Genomic DNA, 22124 nt, shown 5'->3' on the forward strand with positions numbered 1-22124 from the left:
AATTTGGAGGGTTAAAATGAAACTTGAAAAATGAAACGAGAGTCGTATGAAAATTTCTTGTGGGTAGAAAGAAGTTGAATCTCTGGTTGGTGTACATTTCTCAAAGATATATTGGAGCCTGGTTTTGCACGTTGCAATTACGCATGTTTATTCTAAGTATATTTATACCTATGGTAAGAGTAACGGAGGATCGGAATTTATTGCGATAATTGAGGAATGGAGAGGGTTACTTAGAGAAGTATAAATCACAAGTGTATCGAGGAAATGAGGCTCATTATAAGGCTGCAATCATAATTTACGTTAATATCGTCAACATTTTAAGACACTTCTCGCGGCTCTGTGTGAGTAACTGCAATCAACATTGTGTAACTTTCGTCGGATTCTGCACGATGCTATAAATTAATTGCTCCGATCCTGGAAGTAATTTTTCTCCCGTAACTACATGCTCGCTAACATCGAAATTGCAAGGTAGTCAACTCTGGTCAAATAACGTTTTACTCCAGGTTAACCTAGTTCGTGGTAGATTAACATCGTCAATCATATTTCCGTTGCCAGAACGATATTCATAATACATAGGTACTTACAAGGAGAGTATTTTAGGTGTCCGCCTCCGATCATTTTGATTTTTGGATATGTTATAGAGGACTGAAAAATAAGAAATACGTGTTTTTTTATTTTTCCCTGTTTTCATATTTGGGGGGTGAAAACTGCGTTCAAAGTTAGGGTTGAAAAATCATTTTTGTGGATTTTTGAAAATCTGGTGAGTCAGTCATATTTCGCATTCAAAGACACAAAATTCGTCCATTGACACTATTCCCCTATCTCTAATAGTTCTCGAGATATTCCACAAAAATGATTTTTCAACCCTAACTTTGAACGCAGTTTTCACCCTCCAAATATGAAAACGGGGAAAAATAAAAAAACACGTATTTCTTATTTTTCGGTCCTCTATAACGTATCCAAAAATCAAAATGATCGGAGGCGGACACCTAAAATACTCTCCTTGTTAGTCTCAGTTTCGAAAGTACCTACTGGCAATGAGTAAGACTAGTCTGTTTCTAATTTAGTGGTGGTTGTTTAACTTTCATTCTCGTTTTAAATCTTCCATTTTACTGTAATTAAAATTCTTCCATTCGCTCGTATCTTGGTACACTGTCTTTACATACACCAAACTTGAACTCCACATGTTGAAGAATGTGGGGCTCATCAAAATTGAGGAAAGGATGTCAAATTGAGGTTCCTAGTTCTGGAAATCAACCCTAATAGGATCACAGAAAGTCCACAATAGTTTGGAAACTCATTGACACTAAACTAATTCACAAATTTGCTTTAAATCTCTTCGCTCCTCCCCGCTCTTACATTCTATGCCTATCCACCACTGTGAGTCACTCCCAAGTTAGTCCACATCAGTAACACAAAAGAATAATAATTGTAGGGCTGAGAATCATAGTTGTGTAAGTCCAAATTTTGATAATTTGAGTTAATAACAGTTTTAAGTCTTAAAAGCTCCATCTGATTACTTTTATAGTGAATTAAGTTATAATCTCATTCTTGACTGACAAGTAAGAACATTTCTTCTTAGCACTTAACTAACAAGAGCAAAGCGTTTCGACACATACTGGTGTAAGTCCGACTAACAATGAGTCTCGCAGCTCTTATCAGCACGACGCATGAACAGTATAAATTAATATAACGAACATGCTGATGCTGATTGAATGCTGTCCATGCGTTATGCTGACAAGTGAAAAAATAAAAAAAGGTAACATTTTTAAAAAATTTCAATTATTTATTTTAATATAAAAAGCGTTTGCGAAAGTGTTTGTGTGTTTGTCTGTCGCCTAAATCTTTCGAACGGTAAACACTGAGGTCACGACATGTGTCCCAGCTCATTACGCCTAGCTAATCCAGGTGAATGTGACTATTTTCATAAAAAAATAAATTCAAATTTTTTTTATAAAATCAGAATCTAAATTTCGGGCGAAGCCGAGTAGTAAAGAAAGTAATACATATTTATTATGGTAATATTTTGAGCCTTTAGATATTTGTCCATAGCTGCGATACATATGCAGAGTTTTTTTATAAGAGTAAACGCAAAATATTATTTTACGAGAAACTTCATGCGAGTGCACTATGAATCTCGGCCCTCCAATTAATTCTGAAAACGGCTACGTCGCTTCTACATCTATCTGCGTCACCTTAAGTCTCCACACTCAACTGTTGTCTACTTAATATAATCCAGATACGTGAATGTAATAGTACTTCGTGAACAAATTTACACGTCACAGCTAAATGCTCCTGAATTTTTCGCCCCCTTCATGGACCACCCTCACTAAGAAAAAACTGCGAACAGAAACGTGTAGCCCTCGCCCTCTGGCGCGTTTCGAGCATTGCCTCCAGCAGGGAACATCCCTTCGAACGCCTGCCATTTTAGAAAAGCTAGAGCGAACGCGGGGTCGCGCGCGACGCCATGCAGGGAAATGCGCCTGGATCTATCGCTGGGGCGAGGATTTATTCGCGGCCACCATCTTGCCGGCGATATATAAATTGAATTGTAAATGCGAGGCATGCCAGGTCGGCTGGCCCACACAGGCGGCGTGCATTATGCGTGCGACTATTTGCACGCGTGCTATGCGCCTACGCGTACGCGTAGACGGCCCGTGCGTCTTTCGTTCTTTTCGCCCTCGTCTTCGTCCTCGTCCCCGAGCCTCGTCCTTGTCCTCGAACGTCGTTTCACACCGCCACGCGAACTGTTTCTACGCTTGATATTGTATTTAAACCCGTTCCTATACAGGCTGCCTCAGGAATAGGTGGTGAAACCTCAGGCGCGTATCCTCCTCGCGCCAAGAACAAAAGAAGGTCGCGTAAATATAGATTTGCAACGCTACGTTTTCGAGTTATGAACACCTCTTTTGTCGCAATAAAGTTCTGTGAGATTGGTAGGGTAGACCGAGGGCGATTGTTTAAGCCGGGAATCCACCGGGAAGCTAAGGTATGCGATGCTATGCTATGCTATGCTACGCTATGCTACGCTATGCTATGCTATGCTATGCTATGCTATGCTATGCTATGCTATGCTATGCTATGCTATGCTATGCTATGCTATGCTATTCTATGCTATGCTATGCTATGCTGTGCTGTGCTATGCTATGCTAGCTATGCTATGCTATGCTATGCTATGCTATGCTATGCTATGCTATGCTATGCTATGCTATGCTATGCTATGCTATGCTATGCTATGCTATGCTATGCTATGCTATGCTATGCTATGCTATGCTATGCTATGCTATGCTATGCTATGCTATGCTATGCTATGCTATGCTATGCTATGCTATGCTATGCTATGCTATGCTATGCTATGCTATGCTATGCTATGCTATGCTATGATATGCTATGATATGCTATGATATGCTATGCTATGCTATGCTATGCTATGCTATGCTATGCTATTCTATGCTATGCTATGCTATGCTATGCTATGCTATGCTATGCTATGCTATGCCATGCCATGCTACGTTTTAAAAAAATTAGCTTCAATACATTCTTATGGAACCGTTTACACTAAAAGCTACGTTAAAACATAGCATCGCATAACATAGTTTAGCTTAGCTTAGCTTAGCTTAGCTTCCCGGTGGATTCCCGGCCTGACAAGATAAATATCTCAAAACATATGATAGATATTAACACAAATTTTGGATCTATGATGAAGAATGACATTTGGAATACACACATCCATGTCCTAGCAGTATAAATACACAATAGACGTGTATAGTGAAGAAGATAACTTTTCGATACCATAAAGTAACTTTTCCTTACTGATTTAAAATTGTAATATAAATACTCCCTTTGAAAGTACGTGTTTTTTTTTTTAATATTTAATCTGGCTAATTTTAAAGTAATACTGATCGTTACTTGTGACTTTTAAGTCTCTCGTTAATAAAAATTTATCATTTAAGTTCAAAAGCCTGGTCGAGGGAGATTGTACCGCGACAGAACCGAATAGTCACAAAGAAGATTAATAATATTGTCTTGATTGCTTGGAATCATACAGCACAGCACAAGCAGACCAAATGAAAAATGGGCGCAATGTACTGAATGCAAGGATTGGCCACATGAAGAATACACCACTTAAATCGTTTTCTATTTCTGCCACAGTTACGACACCGCATAATTGGTTATAAAGTATACTTTTCCATTTATTATTATAATTAAAATCAATAAATATTTTAATTTTGTAAAGTTAAATTTGTTGCACTATCGATTCTATGCAGTGTTACAACCGACTCGGGGTCAGCGACGGTTGCAACACTTTCTCCGCTTCTAATTTTTTATTAATAACCTGGATATTACTTGACATACAGTGAAACTGTTGTGCCTCAATAATGTCAGATAAGTAAGCGACATTTTCGTATAAAAACATTTATTGTAACTGTAATAGTTCTTGTGTAATCGTATTCCAAAGTCAAAGTGTTACTACCGCCCCCGGTCTACCCTGCTGTATGGCAACGCTGGTGATATGAGAGTTTAAATTTTTCAAGTATCGTTAATGTTCACGGAGGAAATTTAGAATGATATGCATGTTAAATAGTTGCGTTTAGATGTTGGTGGAAAGTGTTTTCAGATTAATATTTAGTTCGAAAGTTGGTGGCATATTCTCCTGCAATTTGGTCACCTATTTCTAAGCTACCCTATATTTAGCATTCTTCTCGATTTTCTTGTATCTGTTCCGCGGTTTCACCAACAATGGATAATGAAATGTTTATTGGCTGATTAATAAAACACAATGATGATGACTTCATCTGGGGAAATTGCAAAAATTATTCGTTTAAACAAATATCGGAGCGTTCCTTCATTATTGCAGCTTCGATTGCTTTCATTGCAATGAAGTCTTCTGCGAAGTGTATCACACTGTGCACTGAAGAACGCCACTTACACGACACAGTGGGGGTGCACGCCATTTTGAATAAGCTTACGGTCCTGATGATCAATGAAATGGTTCACGCAGACACGCTTCGAGTAACTTCACCCTGAGCGCAGTGTGCTTGTAAAATTGTGTTATAATGGCAAATATTATGCTTGAGCCGTTAGTCTATAGTAATCATAGATTACAATACTAGCCATTCCGTCCATAACCCTCGCCCATTGACTACGGGAGGCCAATTCCGAAACAAATACCGAAGTCACCAACCAGATTACAAGATTTTCGAGAGCTCTCGTTGCCAAATTAGCAACTCACTGGCAAAAATCGAAACACACGATCCACCCCCGAAGCATAAAGTATCCACCCCACGGTAAAGAGCTGAAATTCCACCAATCACCACAACGGCAACGGAAGCAATCGAGAAACAATCAGTCGTTGGATTCACAAACGCATGCATGAGCACCGAAGCCTAATCACCACGAAACCAACGGAGGGTGCAGCACACGCGTGACAGGACACCTCAGGAAACATCTCGAAGCTCGATTCATTTTCACTGCGTACCGCCAATCTACACGAGTCAACCAGCGAGTGCAAGCCCCGCGTACGAGAATCCCAACCGCGGAGCTGAGATTTCCAGAAGCATCCCGTTGCGTGTATCCGCGACCGGATGATCGTAGATGGACGCGGCATGCGATCGCCCCGGTCCACGATGCCGGAAAGCCGACCCTCCGGCGTGAGGTGCCCGAAAAATGTGGAGCGACACCCGTTCGTAGTTACTCACTCCTCATCAGCATCGGTGCAGCACGTGCATCCGGCACGTATCGACACATGCGTTCCCGTTGGCCGCGGCGAAGACGCAGGTGCGAATGCGCAGCGTGTCCAGATCGTCGTCCAGCTCTCTTCAACAAAGGCGACAAAACGTCAAAGTCCTATTTCGCGATCCTCCTCCGTTATGCACCAACACCAAGGAATACCGCGGCCGGGCCGGGAAGCAGGCCGGCGCGGGTCCGCGAATAAGAAGGACCAGTTTCTGGCCGAAAGTCGACAAGCCGCCCGGCCGCGGCCGTCGTCGGAGCCGCCGCGGAAGACGGTCGGTCGCGCGTCGCGTTTTTCGTCGCTTGCCCGGCCGAGTTTTTCGTCGGTCCCACACTGCCGGGCCACGCACGCAATATTTTTGCCCCGCACGCACATCCCTCTCGCTTTCACGCACCGCGTTCACCGCGCCTGTGTATGAGGGGGGTCCTGTGTGTACGGACGGTGCGGCGCGGCCCCTGTATGGGTTTCGGGGACGGGTCTGTATTGGTCTCCTCTTTCGTTTCTCTCAACCCACACGGCTGTTCGAACACGCACACATCTTCGCCGCCGATACATCCCGCGATGTTCATAGAAGGGAGAAAAATCGATGGAGCTGGCGGGAGAGGAGGCTACGCACGCGGGAGAACCCTTCTTCTTTTTAACCGGGGCGCTTTTCGAGGGCTTTAAACGCCACGGTGATTAGCATAAATTTCACTGCCCCCGACCACACCCTTCGCCGAAACCCTCGGCTAGTTTCGACCTATCCGGGAGTGGGTCGCTGCTCAGGGTTGCTGGCCCGACGGCCAGTCAGCATCGTCTTTCGCTACCCCCCTAGCGTCGCAGCAAGGGTCGGAGCTTCGAGGGAGGCGGGCAGAAAAGCCACCCTTTGTCGGGTTTATTCCGTCTCGGAGTGGGGTCGTGTAATTTCGCATGGATTCCGTGCGAATGCCGGGAAGGGTGGCTTCTCTTCGACCGTCATGCCTTCTCCTTCCGCTTCCCCTGATCCTCTTTCCTACCCCCCTCGTGCCCGTGCTTGTGTGAGAATCCCTCCCTTGGGTTCGGGGTGAGTCACGGGTTATCATGGCGGACTTTTTTCATTCCCTGCCCCTCTTGCTCTCCCGTTGCCACGCTACCAGATACGATGGCAGGGGGTGCCGGGGCGCATCGACGAGGATCGACGGAGGTGTCTTTATTTTTTTTCTTTTTTCCACCGCGGCGAAGTCTGCGCTGTATGGGCATGAATGCGATGCCTTGTTATCTTTGTGCTTTGAAACTGGACCGACCGGATCGGGCGTTCTTTCGGCCAGGTGTCATACACGATCCTCTTAACCCCCTTTTTATTCCGCTTTGGGAAAATATTAGGAGATGAGTCTTTGCTGGGGACCGTTGGTCCATTTATCGGGTGCGAAGTTGTTCGTTTGCTTTGATCAGACCTTACCCTTTCGATTCCTTTGTCGCAGCGAACGGGGGTAAAGATTTTGTTGGGACGATTTGCATCCTAAGTCAACTCGGACTTTACATTTTCAGTCGTACGCTGGGTGGAGCTACATTTATACAGAATTCCTTCTATTTATTGCAGAGAGATGAATCTTCGCTTGAATGAATCCTAATTTTCTAACACGAAGTCTAATACGATCATCTTTTAATTAATCAGAAAGTGTTCGTTATTTCAGATGGATTAACGCGAGGAATAAAAATGATATAAACATATTCTCAATCTTCAAGTTCATATTATGAAAACTATACTACCGATAGTATCTACTGGTTGAGAAAAATTTAAGTCAGTGACTTCGACTTTTAATTACAAGAAATATCAACTCGAAAGTCCAATTAACAAAACGGACCCATCCAGCATAAAACATGCCATTCGACTATTGCGAATTTCAGCCACGATGTAAACATTACTCTCGCGGACCTCGATTCTTCTCTCGCTACTATTCCGGTCTCGATCGAACGCTGCGGAGGCAACTTTTCGATAGGTGGCTCCGTTAGTGACGAAATGATTCAGCATCGAATGGGTCGAGCCGGTTTTTACGGGGCCCGGTCCCAAGGTCCGCGGCGACATAATGTTTCAATGTAATGCCACGGATAAGAAAGGGAACACGCGGGAAAAACGGCTCGCCTGATCGAAATTGTTAAGCAGGCGGTTTAACGAAGTGCAATTTAGTTTCTTTCGTTGCCGTGCTACCAGCTGGAAACCGATCCTCTCCGGTTATCTACCCGGTGATCTGTGGAAACCTGGACAGGGGGTAATTAGAAAAGCTGTTCGTTTTCGTGATGCCACGGTTGGACGAGAGCAATGGTGAATGATAGGCCATCTTCGAGGCCGGACGATACGCACGGGGATGTCCTGAGTGATTTAACGCATCTCGTATGCTAACGGTGGCATCCGTCAATCCTCGACGCAGGCTGCCCTCGTTCGCGTAATCGCTGGCTTTTCTTAAATGAAATGATTTTTGCTGCGCCGCTTGTTCTACCCTCGCGTCCAATTACCATACCGAGGCAATTTTCAATCGTTATAATACCCGAGGAGCCAATCTCGCTGTCCAGTGGCCATTACGTTTAATGCTGGGTTCTCATAAATAGGAATATCGCGTAAGCAGATGTAACCCTAGTCACGATCTTTTTTTAGTACCATTTCACGCACGTTTCTACGCGATAGTGGTCGACGTTCTGTTCCCCGTGTTATTACACCAGTATTTCTACGTGGATATCAGTGCCTCGGAAATTATGTTAAGCTTCCGTGCCCAGCGGGCGAGCCTCGATTTCCGAGTTTGCGATGCGAACAGCAATGAGTCCTCAGAATTCAGGGAATGCACGCTTGCGTTCTGCCCTCAGCCATTCCAGGCCATCCTTATTCGGCGTTGCCCGAAGAAAGGACATCACGGAATGAATTGCCGTGCACCTCCGGGCATCGCAATTTGATTAACGTGATGTTCCGTGCGTCGTTGCACATATTCAATTCGTTTCATTGTGCTTTAGCGGTTCTCTGCGTTCCCATTGTCAGCAAAGTATTACTTACACAGACTGCAATGCGTCCGCACTGTAAATCTCTCTCGCGAAGTAGTTTAGTTCGTCAGAAAAGAATTGCAGAAAAATCACCATACTTAAGCACCAACGATCGAACGCGAGTCCCTCAGCCGTCCTCTCGAATTCCCCGAAGAAAAGCCGCTCGAAGACGGCGGACCCGCCGTCGCCGTGACCCCTCCTCGTTACAAAAGCGGGACAAGTAATTCCTCCAGCATCTCGAAGCTGGCAAGAAGCACCAGTGTCCCCCAGCGATTCCCCCGCGCCTCGCCCATTTTTTTTTTCACTCGCAGTTCCGCTCGTCCTCGCGCTCCGCGTCCATCCATCTACATTCTACCGCGCGCACACGTGACGCCGCTTGCTTCCCGGCCGAAGTGAAAATGCCTTTGGCACGCCGATACAATTATAACAGCGGAGCAGGTCTCCTCTCGCGGTGGTGTCTCTGCCAGAGCAGCCCGCTCGTGCCCTTTCTCACGGTCGAGATCGCGAGGTCGCGAGAGAAGTCTGGCTGAGTCGGACGTAAAAGTTGGCGCGGGCACCTAAGTCGCTGGTGTGTCTGGCTAGACACACGCGAAAGCCGCGCGCGAAAGCGTCCTAGCGCGAGTAAGTTATGTGCGCCGGGAGTCGTCCTGAGCGACACTTTCCTGGGCGACACGGGTATCACGGGGCCGCCAGGATAAATCGCGGCGTAAAGAGTGCGGAGTGCCGCTCGGCCGACGGGGCCGCGCGATTATGCAAACGCGCCTTCTACTTACGGTTTTCTGGATCGCGTCCGAGGCGTCGTTCTGGCCGCGGGAAGCGCGCGAAACGAGCGGAGCTCCGCGTCCCCTTTACGACTGGATAAATTGATGGATAAAGAGGTGCACCGTGGACGAGGCTGCGCAACGGATACCTGGGGAGAGTTATGAGTCTATTTGTGACAGGCTCGGTGTAGGGACGTCCGAGCCTCGGCCGACGTGTAACCACTTTGGGACTACACGGCGACGCGAGAGGAATTTTATTAACACCGGTTGCTTCCATCGGTATATGTCGCGCTGCCTTCGGGTACTCGATGGGATTAGCAAGCTGTGTCTCGAGGCGTCACCGTGGGCTTTGCTTTTGGCTGGATTAAGACGGAGGGTGGAAGATGGCGGGCTTAAGCTGTCGAATGGTGCTACAAATTTGAAGTAGGTGGGTCCCTTTGGAGTGGGATGTTGGAAATTGTCGGGGTGTGAAGCAGGCGAAGGAGGTGAAGTTGAAGAGCTTAGAGGAAGAGAGTCGATCCTGTTGGAGGTTTATTACGGAATTTAGTAGTTTTAGTCGAGTGGGAACTGAATGCCGCGCTGTGTGGCAGGATTTTGAAGGAAGCATCACACTGTAATCGTGGGAGATGCGCGAACAATCGAGCTCAGTTTGCATTTTATTAAAGCCATTGGACACGTTTTTTTTTTTTTAATCGCGGTACCAGACGCCGATTCTCCGCCAGGCAGACCTAATAAATGCCAATGCGCACCACCAAACACGTCCCAGGGCTCCCCGATAAAATCTGAAACCACTCCATTACGAAAGACACCGGCAAAAATATCGCCTCTTCGTTGCCATTCAGAGGCAGGATCACGTAAAGCCAACAAAAAGCAAGGTCCATCCGAGCGGACGAAATCGGTTACCGCGATGCAAGAAAACCCGCGACCGTGGATCGGTAGCGTGCGCTCGAAACGTTGCAACACGAACGATACGTTCCACGGTAGTACGATAGGGCACCTGAATATTTTTCACGTTTCTGGGAACTCAAGCAGTGCGCAAGCTTTTAGTATTTTGCCTCCCTAAAAATTACCAAGTAGACCACTGGCGTTTCTTCTGAAAAAATTATTTCCTTTACTGTAAAAATATTTGACAGTGGTATGACGTAGCTATCCCACCAAGATCTAAAAATCTATAAATGCTCAAAGCACGTAACATGTTCATTTTTAATCGCAAACTAATTTCAAAGCCCTCTAATATCCCATCAATTTATCACGCCTATATATGCAGCACACAAAGTATTTTCTTGACAAATGCCAGCACCAGGTTTTCCTTCCTTTCATGACTATTGCACAGTGACTTTCACGAATGCTGATATTCGGGGGCCTCAGTGACAGGAGCCTGACCATTGCACGAATCTGAATGAATATCGAAAGCTTTCTAGTTCCCTATTTTATTGCCGCGGAGTGCACCGGGGGCACAGCACACGGGGGCCCAGTTTAAGTTACATACGCGGCGATCCTGAGTGACACATGAGAACCGCAGAGGACGTGGGACCGGCACGTCGGTGAGCAGCGTGCCTCGTATATAGGTATATGGAGGCATGGGAGGCGCCTTGAATGGAGACCATTAACTTCAAACGTATATTATTCAAGCCATTCAGACACGAGGAAATCGTCCCTGCTCTGCATAAGGACGAGCGTAGAGAACGGGCCTGACATGGGCCCCAAGTAGCACCGGTCTGCTGGCTGGCCTGCTCGCTTATGAATCCCGAAGCTCGCATACATATGTATCGTCTATTATCGTGATGGTTGTCCAGCTACCGTCAGGTAGACGTCACCCGCGCCTCCAATGCTTCACCGCCGAATTTCAGTAACCAGCTACGTTCGTTTCCCATCAGCGACTCCTGAGTCTCATACTAAGGACGATGTAAGTCTGCAAAGGGATTTTGCAGCAAGCAGTGTGTCACGATTCCTGCACACCGTTGGAAAGTCCTTGACTGCAGGCATAGAATGGTACCATGTTTAGTTTGAATATCAGGTGCGGAGGCTCTATGAAAGTCCTAAACTTCGTAATTAAGATACTAGTCTGTAGGAAACTTGTACCTGATTGTTAGTAGAAGGTCTTCATTAAGGGGGATTGCGCCTTGCTGGGCCGAAAAATAGGCAATTCTTTGCGAATTTTTGGTACAGAAACGGTTCGACAAATTAATTTGAGGTTTGGCAGGCTGTTTTATTGTGTCTTGAACTATTGTTCTGAATTTTTGTGTGACAGTGAAAAAATGAACATGGTAGATACAGAGAGAGAGCGTTGAAATAATAATTGGGTGGCCCTGGCGTTGACGGAAAGTACTGTAAAGGTTATCAGAAACGCAAAAAGGAAAAGAGATTCTTACTCTATATGAATGTGGTTATCTGTGGTAGTAGATGCGTCAAGATAAATAAAAAAAAATGTTAAAATGGCAGCCTTTTGAAGAAGATGAAGCGCCTTGATTTGAGTCTGAAAAAGGTTTTGCCCTAAAAATCGGTAAAATTTCTTTAAATTAAATAATTAAATAGGAACGGTATCAGATGCGGCAATAAATCTACTACCACAGATAGCCTCATTAATATAAATTAAGAATCTCTTTTCCTCTTTGTGTTTCAGATAACCCTTACAGTAGGTACTCTCCGTCAACGCCAGAACCACCCGATTCTTGTTCAACGCTCTCAGTCAGCACTCTGTATCTGCCATCTTTTTTTTTCTCTGACACACAAAAATTCAGAACAATAGCTCAAGATACAATAACAGAACCTGCAAAACCTCAAGTTAATTTATTGCACCGCTTTTGTACAAAATATTCACAAAGAATTGCCTATTTTTCGGCCCAACAAGGCGCAATTCTCCCTTCAGGTACCTGAAGTACACTCTAGTGATAGGTAAATGGTACTCTCCAAGATCAGGTCCCCAAGTGTGGTCCTCACTACTGTGTTCCTGTAATGAGTCCAATCCTTTCATCAGATCCTTCCACTTTAATACAAATTAAATAGAATGTCCTAGTTAATCAAAGTTATAAACTGTCGAATTCTGATGATGTTCCCAAGTGGTCTTCAGGACGAGAGTGCCATTCGGTTCCCATTAAGTTTCCAATGGTGTGGAAAAATACACGCTCGTGAGCCCAAAAAATCCCTTCATAGACTTCGCATTGTACTTTCGTAATCGCCGCAGAGAATAGAACGAAGGAAGAGAAATGGTGGGAAAGTAGCGTGTCGGGGGGTTTGAAAAGCGCAAGCGTTGCTAGCCGCCATAGCGTTTGGACGGTGAGTCGCGGCGCAGAATTTATCGTAAACCAGGGATACGCCTGATAAAGGCCGATGCGATCTTTTATTCGTGCGTTAGTAACGGCTGTGTCGTAACTGGATGGATTGATGCTCGTATCGGGAATACGCTGATTTGATGAATTGTTACTTAATAAAGACTGCGAGAGAAGATTGGCGTCGACGAGTTTGCCCTGAGCTATTATTTAATGTGGGAAGAAAGGGCTGCCTCGGCGAATTAGATAAATTAATTTCGCTTTGCTCGGATGCAATGAATGCCACGCTGAATCACCGGCTTCGAACTTGAAGCGTAAATGTTCTTACTTGCTGTAGGCTGGCGATTTGACGAGCAACACGGGGAACGTGTCTCGATACGAAATCATTAGTTATACCATTTCATCCGACGTTGAACGAAAACAGTAAAGAAGAATTTGTGAACATACCGAGCAGAACAATGCTATCCACTTCTGAAGAGAATTTTCGAGATTTAAATTCAGGTTCCTCCAACCAGTTCTCCAAAGAACGCACTGATATTGTTTCTCATCCAAAAACGTGGCGCAAACTTCGCCCAATAATTCTGATCAAGTTATTCTTCCTTTGAAACATGCACAGTATTCGTCAACAAACACGATCTTGACAACAGCAAATAATTCTAATACAATTCCTCATCTTTCAATGTCTCTTCTTCTGGAAAATGTGTTATATTCTCAGATTAATATAGGTGGAACTTTCTAATAACTGACCAGGTAATAGTTTCGACTAAAAGAATCTGCAGAATCAACTTAACGTCAACTTCCCCCGTAAAGGGTCCAGCTTTCTTCGTACATATTCAGCAGCCTGGAAAGTCCGTTCCAGGAACATGTCGAGCGGTTTTTCGCCGGCGATATACGCGATATACACGCGCTTTCGGCGAAGTCGAGTCAACTGGGAAACAATGGGGTTCGGATATGCTCATGGGTCGTCGTTAAGAATACGGAATCTGCTCTATCGGACGGTATTGCATATTATCTGGCCTGCCAGGGGGCATTGGTAGTGAGTATGGGCGAGCCAACGAATTATCATGGTAATCACAGAACGGTAGCCGCTGGTACTGAGAGGTCAGACCGATGCCACTAGATTGCACTGCCCCGAGGTACTCGTAGGTGGACACTGCCTATGGTATCCAGTGGTACCCCCGGTGGTGTAACTTGGCTACTCCGGAGCGCTTGTACCGATTCTATTTCTGGTCGCTCTTGGACGGGAAATGAAACAAAGCGCGTACTGCTGCTTACGAATTCTGTGCCGACGGTGGGAACTTTGAGCAATTTGGATATCCGCAATAATTGATAGCTTGGGACAGAATAATGTTCATGGATCGGATCACCACTTTCATTCGGAAGATATATAATTAAATTGTTTAGTCTTTTTGATTCGTTAGCGATCACATATGCCTCTGATAATAATATATTGGGTCTAGAAATTTCATATCAATTTTAAAAATATAGAGTAAATGTGATGGGGCACGAGATACATAACGCTGTGATTGGATGGTGAAAGATAAAGTTTGAAAGTGGACCTGGGTTTCAATTTTAGGAGTCCTAAACTTTGGGGAATCGATTCTAATTTTCTTGAGTTTACTCTCCCCAGGTTTATTCAGCTCTGAATGCTCGTACTTTGAAGTTTGGAATTGATTCGTTCGAGCCCAGCTGAACAGGCTGTTTCGACATAGAAAGTCTTTCGTTCAGATTGAGAGTCGCTGGCTGCCCGAGGAGATAAGAAAGTCGTGATCTTGGGTTGTGCAGCACCGCATCGTAAGAGATACACATCTCGTATGCTCCGAATTAATAAATAATAATGCAATATTGTTGGCCGGCCTGACTCGACCTACCGGTCAACTGCCGTGTGGTATATATCGGTTCCAACCAAAAGATTTCACTGGCGCGTTCCTGATGCCCGTCTTCGATTTATTTAAGTCGAAAGCGTTTCGTTGTTAATTAATTTCTGACACCCGTTTACTTATAATATAAAGATTTTGCTTGAAATCAACTTCCTTGCATCCCGTTGAAGGTTTCTTGTAAAAAGAAACGAGCATTAAAGTAACACTTTTATTCAGCGAAAAGGTTGTTGCTAAAGTGTTTGGAGAATTATCAGGAAACACAGGACCACGTGCGCAAAAGTATGCGATACTGTGGAAAACGTGTCATGTTCATTTGCATGATCTGATTAGTCCTTTCTTTTCCAAGGCAGAAAGGAAATTCCTGGCGGAATTGATAAATCGATGAAAGACAAACATGCGACTTTCAAAGAACTACATTGTAGTCATTGATCTTGTTGACTTAATGGGTCTGGATCAAAGCGTGTTCATGTCTGTACGCTCCTACTATCCGTAATGAGTGTGAACTTTACTCGGGACATGACAGTGATAGATCATTCCACGGGATTTTTCATTCGGATCGCACAGCACAACGAACGATACCAGGAAAGGTGCAAATAGCATTTAGTAGTAAAACAAGCTCCCCTATAAATTAGCCGCGGATCTGAGGTGCGTGCGATCGCTCGCTAAATGCAGCAAAGCCGTGTTCACATTCCGTGGAGGTCGCATTCAGAGGATATACTCGGCACGAGACGTTTTATGAAACTGAGCGAGTTACATGAAATGGTTTTATTGCTAATGAAAAAACTGCTATAAAACATGCTGAAAAAAGTTTCGTAATCTTCTGTTTCTCAGAAGCATTATTAGGTACTCCATCCGAAGCATAATAAGTGCTGACGCACAGAGTTCTAAAATTAAAGAAGAACACATACGTACAATGTCAGTCATAATAATTCAAACTACACCGAGTTCCAACTCCAATCATAGTTATTCCTCGAATTCTCAATTTTGCTCGCTAATTCAATGCGTCTTAAAACTAGGGTTGCCATCCGTACTTTAAAATAAAGTGTCTTACGTTATTATACGTAAATGTACTCTGCACTTTTGAATAACAGTAAAGTATGCGAAAATACTTTATTTCACGAAATGATATTACGTCAAACGTAAGGCAATATTATTGTAGGGGAGACCGGGGCTAGTTGATACAGACGAATTATCTCCACACCGTATGTATGTAGCTCCATTTGAGCGAGATATGTGAAGTGTGATGTTCAATTCTTGACGTTAACAATCGTTTTTTTAACTGTTTTCGTTTATATGGAGAAACAGTAAATAGTTTTGATACATCCAAATTGATCGTCCAAATAACATTTTTTCATTCAGTTTGTATGTATTTTCTCAAGTTTTCGCTTGCTATATATTAAAGAGGAAGGACCAAAGTATATTTTGGCATATTTGTTATTAAGTAATTAATGCAAACAAAAGTTTAAAAAATTGGAAACTGAAGAGCGTATCAACTAGCCCCGACCTCCCCTACGTAGTGCCAAACGTACGCAACCCATGATCACCTTAAAGTAATTCCTGATCTTCTGTCTGTTCTTGTCACCTCAGCACTTACTGAGAAAGTTTTCTCTGCCATGAATGTGAAGTGGCGGGATGAGCGAAACAAGGCATCTCTTAATTTAACAAAGAATTTATATATTTTAACGCGAATATTCAGTGCAATAAAATACTATGTTCAGAAGAAATAAAAAACATAATACTCCACGAAAGCAAATTTGCGTCATTTTCCTGCAAAAAAGGTGGGTAAAACTGCTAGGGTAAAGGGCCCAAATTTCGTCTCCCACTTGTATCTGACCCTGCGGAGGGTGTATAAGATGTTCGAATGAGCTGGCACTTGGCACGAATTTTCTTTGAACCTTTCACTTCTACGAGTAACCTGCTATCATACTGAATTCTGTAAAAATTCATCGTGCTCGAAAATCTTCTTCTCCTTCGCAAACGCACAAACACCCAACCCGTTACTTGCAAGTCTGTCAGAATACTGGCGTATACTAATGCAAGATTTACCCCCAGATGACACTGAAAATGCAACCATAGGAATCGAGAAATGCGAGGGGACGAAATTTGGGCCGTTTAACCAACAAGGGAAATAAATAAATCCATGTCATACTAAATAGATATGTACCGAGATACAATCTTCCTAGGTATCGCACCTAAGAAAGCCACCCCAGAATAGACCACCGCGAAATCACTACAACAAACCCATCCACTGCAATTTATTCCTCCCTGTGCAAAAAATATCACTTGCATCCGAGGTAAAAGTGAAGCTCTCTCCAGGCACAGTGTACCCCTGAATGCGAGTCCGCTGGTAAAAATGGCAACGAAACGCGGCTCCGCGCGAGGAGGGCGAGTCGGAAAGGCGACACGCCGCATGTCAAATGTCAGACACACCGAGATAAGGATCTCGGAAGAGTCGCCGTGAAGGTACGAGGTTGTCGGTGTCAGGAGGCAACGTGGACTCTCGCATGGACTCATTACCGAGCCTGCAGGATACGTGCAGGATGCGCATCGGCTCCAGACGACGCTCTATTATGCCCGTGAAACAATGGTGGCCGTGCCGTGGCCGTGACGTTGCCGAGAAATAGCTGGTATGTTAAGGACCGGCAACATGCCACTTCATAGAGCCGCCATATAATGGAATATAATCGGAATATGGCGCGGCAGAGGAGAAACACGACGTATCGATTCGGTTTCCGGTGTTTTCTGTTCCGCCGCGTCCTTCCATCGCGGAATATTCCTCTGAAACGAGGCGGTTTTATATGTAACTTGTTTCGATGGATTCTGCGGTGGTTAAAATTGGCTAAGTAGTGTTGGACTCCTCGAAATTGTTACAGTTTGTGAGTGATTTTATAGAGATAGCTAAGTGAAAATAATTGAGGCAGCAGGTGCCTACTTGAAGATTGTTAAGCACGACTGGTGTTTGTAAAGAAAGCTTGCGATTTTTTTAGCAAAACGTAATTTTATAGACTCATAAAATGTTGCGTTGGTAATATTTAATTATGTTGGGGTTGAAAGTTTGTTTACCCAAATGTATGAGTCGTTTCAGTTTCTTCCGTGTGAAAAAGGACAAGTTTGACGTTTTCAAGAATTTATCGTTGAATAGATTCAACTTACATTATATATCTAACAGTTCTTTAAGGTTAATTTGATTAACCCTTCGTGGCCACGCGGGGTGTTGTACCCCAAGAATAATTTTCGAGTTCAAGTATCGTGTCTTTACGACTTCTAAAGGGGATTTATAGCAAGAAAAATAATATAAAAAAATTAAAGTCACTTTTTTCCCACAACCGTGGAAAATTGCTTATTTTTAACTACAAACTTTATCATATCAAAATTTACATTTCTAGAAAAAGACTATTAGACCATGATTGTATAAGTATTACGGACGTACAATTATCACTGAAAAGTTAAAAGATTCAAAAGTACGAAAGTGGTAACTCAAAAAATGACGCTGGGGTGCAGTGAACCCCGTGTGACCAACTTGTAATTATAAGAAGGTGTGACCACGAAGGGTTAAGATGGAAATCTCCTGTAAAGAAGAAAAATCCTGTATAATTTTGACTTAGTACAGGGAAACATGTTTCAGTGAGTTTTGCCATATTCAGATTCAGTTTGACTATCTCCATATCCAATCTCCATTTCTGCAACAATTGAAAAGTCCTTGTCGAAAACACTGTAAGTGCCAAAAATCAAAGTTTTCTGGAGACAGAGAAAATTTCCCTGGCTTTAAATTATTTACGAAATTTGATTTGTTCGGATTTCTAAATATTCTTACGTATATCATAATCCAAATACATCACAAAATTTTCTACTTTTTGCATTAATATACTCGAAATTGAAGGAAAAAAAGAATTATAATTGTAGAAAACCCTTTATGCGGCCACCTCTTAGGTTTAAAGAAAACTGAGTGTGCCATTTATTTATATTTGCAAGCACTGTAATTGGCTCTTACATTCTTTTCTACAGCAGTGGCATTGGGTACCATCTTTTAGCACTATCGGTGACTTATTTGAAAAGAGAAATTGTATTAAAATTCTATACTATAATATTACTATTGGCACGCAGAACATTTTCCGATAAAATTGTATTCTTTATTTTTGGCACTTACAGTGTTTCCTACAGCGACTCTTCAGTTTCATTTATTCGTAACTCCATACTGGAAAATCGTGGAAAGATCTTCAGCGTTCCACTTTCAGCATAACCAGACTTGCGGCATTACAGAAATGGAATGAAATAATACCGCGGCAAAGTTGTATTGTTTCCGAAGTGACGTTTATACCAGTCGTTGCGTGAGAATATCTGTAAGCAACCCCATGGCTACTCCTCCGTAGATCATTCGACCATTCTTTGCCTCCGAGCATTCGGAAAGGTCATGCAGTATTCTTCTAATGGCCGGTGAATGGACTTTGCACGAAATCGCTGGTGCACTCTCGCTGACCACGTGCGCGCTACCTTTGCAACGATAGAATACTCCATACTGGAACCAGTGACTCATCTGCGACTCAATTTACGCAGCAACGTCGCGAGAAGAGAGAGAGAGTATAGAAACATGGTTGAATTCTAACGACGTTATTGATTGGAAATTTATGGCAAAATTAGAACCGCGTACACTCCTTCGGCTATTTATTGCCAAACTTCCAGGCTGATAATTGCTTGTTGCCTGCCAATCGCTAAACTCAGGTTTCTATCGCTGGAATCATCATTAAAGGCCGTCGCGCATTTTGGCGAAGCGCGGCGAAGCGAAGAGAAAAGTTTATTATAAGCAAAAATCACGCGAAAAAATCAGGATTTCAAATTTAAATAGCTGCCATTTTGTTTTAAATTAATATTTCGGAAAATTCTCTCCGTCAACCTGAGGATACATTAATATACTTACGAAATCTTTTTTGTTTTTTGATTTTAGGTAATCTGGTTCCGAATGGCAATGCTCACCGCAAAACCAAATTTTTAAAAATGCTTCTTGGATGTCGCTTGTTATTTTATTATAAACTTAAATATTTTTCTGCGAAAAAATTACCAAATGTTCCTTAAATGTTGCTCTTTTAAGCGCAAAAAGTTCTGTAAAAATATACGCTTCCGCTTCTTCAAAAAAAATTCACAAATATTCGCCTCTTTTCAGCCGCCTGACTAGATATAACCCCTTAATTGTTATTAATTTCTTCGCTCCGCTTTGCCGCGCTTCGCCAAAATGCGCTACGGCCTTAATGGTTCCGAACTGAGGCACGATTTTCATCAAATTTCCAGTTATTGCTAATTCCCATTTGTTGGATTCCATGAAATGCCAATCCCCTCGTGAAAATATTTTCAGCTATTTATAAAAGGATCTTCATCTCATTCGCGGATATAAACCGTGATTTACAAGGTGTAATTAATTTTCTGTTAGCCTCTCTAAGCCTCTCTGATCGTAATGAACCTGATGGTTTATTTGTAATTAGAGTACCGATCGTTCGAAAAGGCGTGCATCGAGTTTTTAAGTGGGTCGGTTTGCCGATGTATCAACCGTTATCCTTTTATTCGCTTCTTCATACTCGCACTGATAACAAGACCGGTGAAAACACTTAACGTCCTCTGTGCGAGTAATAAAAGTTTATTAATCGCGGCAAATGGTACGTATCAGGCGGAGAACAAATGAAATGGCGGGCTATTTTGCGCGCGCACCTCGCTTAAACGAGAACGTTTAAGTTTCGCATTGCATTTGAGACTCGGGGCAGCGAAATACTGCTTCCGAAGTTATTCGACTCGTCATAGCCGTGTAATGAGTTTGTAAATATTAACCAGCGACTGGTATGTTTGGAATGTTGAACAACGTCACTCGTTCGCTGCAATCCTACAATGGAGTGGTCACGATGCGTAGCAGAATATTGTTTTACGATTGTTTCATAGTCTCTGCGTTGTGATTCAGTTACGAGCTTCTAGAGTACGTATCGAACTTCAATGGCGGTTTATCATTAACCGCCATGACCTGGCATCCGTCTCTAATGCCTCAGAAACTCGCTCACGCTCAGATTACTGGGCTTTCTTGTGTGAGATAGGATGCTTGCGGAGGGTAGATAATGTGTGACGAAGAAACACCTAGGTTAGTCAAAATACTTGATTATAAATTTAATAGCAGAACCGCCAAGCCCGTCAAATTGATGGGTTTCGGATATTTTTCTTTAAAACTGAGGCATTTGATGGAAAAAGGGCACATAGGCTTATACCACTTGTTTGAAACTTATAAATAAAGACACATATCGTCTTCAAATCGTGATTTCTGTTTTCAGAACGTTTGAAGGACACGCTACTATATCTTTTAAAAAAATTGGGTTTAATGGCGTTACTTTTTATTAAGGGGGGACCACTGTAAAAAATCGGAAAAATCGATTTTTTACATTTTCTGAAAGACGTACGTTTGAAAAATGCTCTCTCCAAATTTTACGAAGAAATTCGCAAAACTGCGAAATATTTACAAAGCGGTGTCAAGCGCGCATTGAACGCGTTTTACTCAGAATGACATTTTTCAACCGCGTTGACAGTCTACAGAGAGCAAGGGCATTTATTGTACGAAAAACCCATCTCTATTACCTGAGGATCAATTTTTTTTTTAATTAATAAGCTCCTTATATTTTTTATCAACATTTCCCTAAATTTGCACCCCCAAAACATGATTTTTTTACTGGTCCGCCATTTTGTATTTTTTTTGTGATTTTCACTTTTTTTATCGTCACGTAATACAGGTAGGCTTCTAGTTTCTAAATATTTTTGTCCTTTTGAATTCGGATTAACCATATGGCCTGGGCACTGTCAACGCGACAAGCACGATTTTGCCGCAGCGCAAATTTTGACGAAGAGTATATAGGAAACGGATTTATGAATTTGATTGAAAAAAATTGTTTCTTACCCTGCGATATGTACATATTAACTATACTAAGCAATACATTGATTTACTTGCTTTGTTCGGTTGAAAAAAATTCCCGAAAACACCCTTACTTTTCAGACCATTACAGTGGTCTCCCCCCTTAAGTTATACTATAATTAAAACTTTGAAATTAATTTTCTTTAAATGGCATTTTGCCGTATGTGTCCTCTTCCCATCAAATGCCTCAATTATTACCACCGTGCTGGTATAAATGTAAGAATTTATGATGACTTTTTAATAAGATTTCAAACGTTTTAATTATTATCTGTCTAATGTATACCTAAGTATACCAAAACTCGTCATTCTGACGGGCCATTGAAATGAGTTATAAAATGAGTTTAAGACTAAAAAATATAGACGAATATTTTTCTATTCATTTACACAAAGATTCGTCGTTATTTATCACAAAAAATGGATCTCCATTTGTTATTGAAAAGTGTATTCTTGTTCTTATACTGTAAAATGGTGCAATATATTTGAATATACGATGCAATCTCACCATACTTCCTTCCGAAATATCGAAACAAGTGACATTATTGCGTGATAATATGAAAT

At 42.8% G+C, this 22124-nt stretch overlaps 1 protein-coding gene across 3 annotated transcripts in view; it reads left to right on the forward strand.

Moving 5' to 3' along the window:
- LOC143372224 (protein cortex) overlaps nucleotides 1–22124 on the forward strand; it is a 243072-nt gene that overhangs the window by 17967 nt on the left and 202981 nt on the right. The gene's annotated exons all lie outside the window — the stretch shown is intronic.

Source organism: Andrena cerasifolii, chromosome 1 (assembly GCF_050908995.1).
Source record: "Andrena cerasifolii isolate SP2316 chromosome 1, iyAndCera1_principal, whole genome shotgun sequence".
Classification (NCBI taxonomy): domain Eukaryota; kingdom Metazoa; phylum Arthropoda; class Insecta; order Hymenoptera; family Andrenidae; genus Andrena; species Andrena cerasifolii.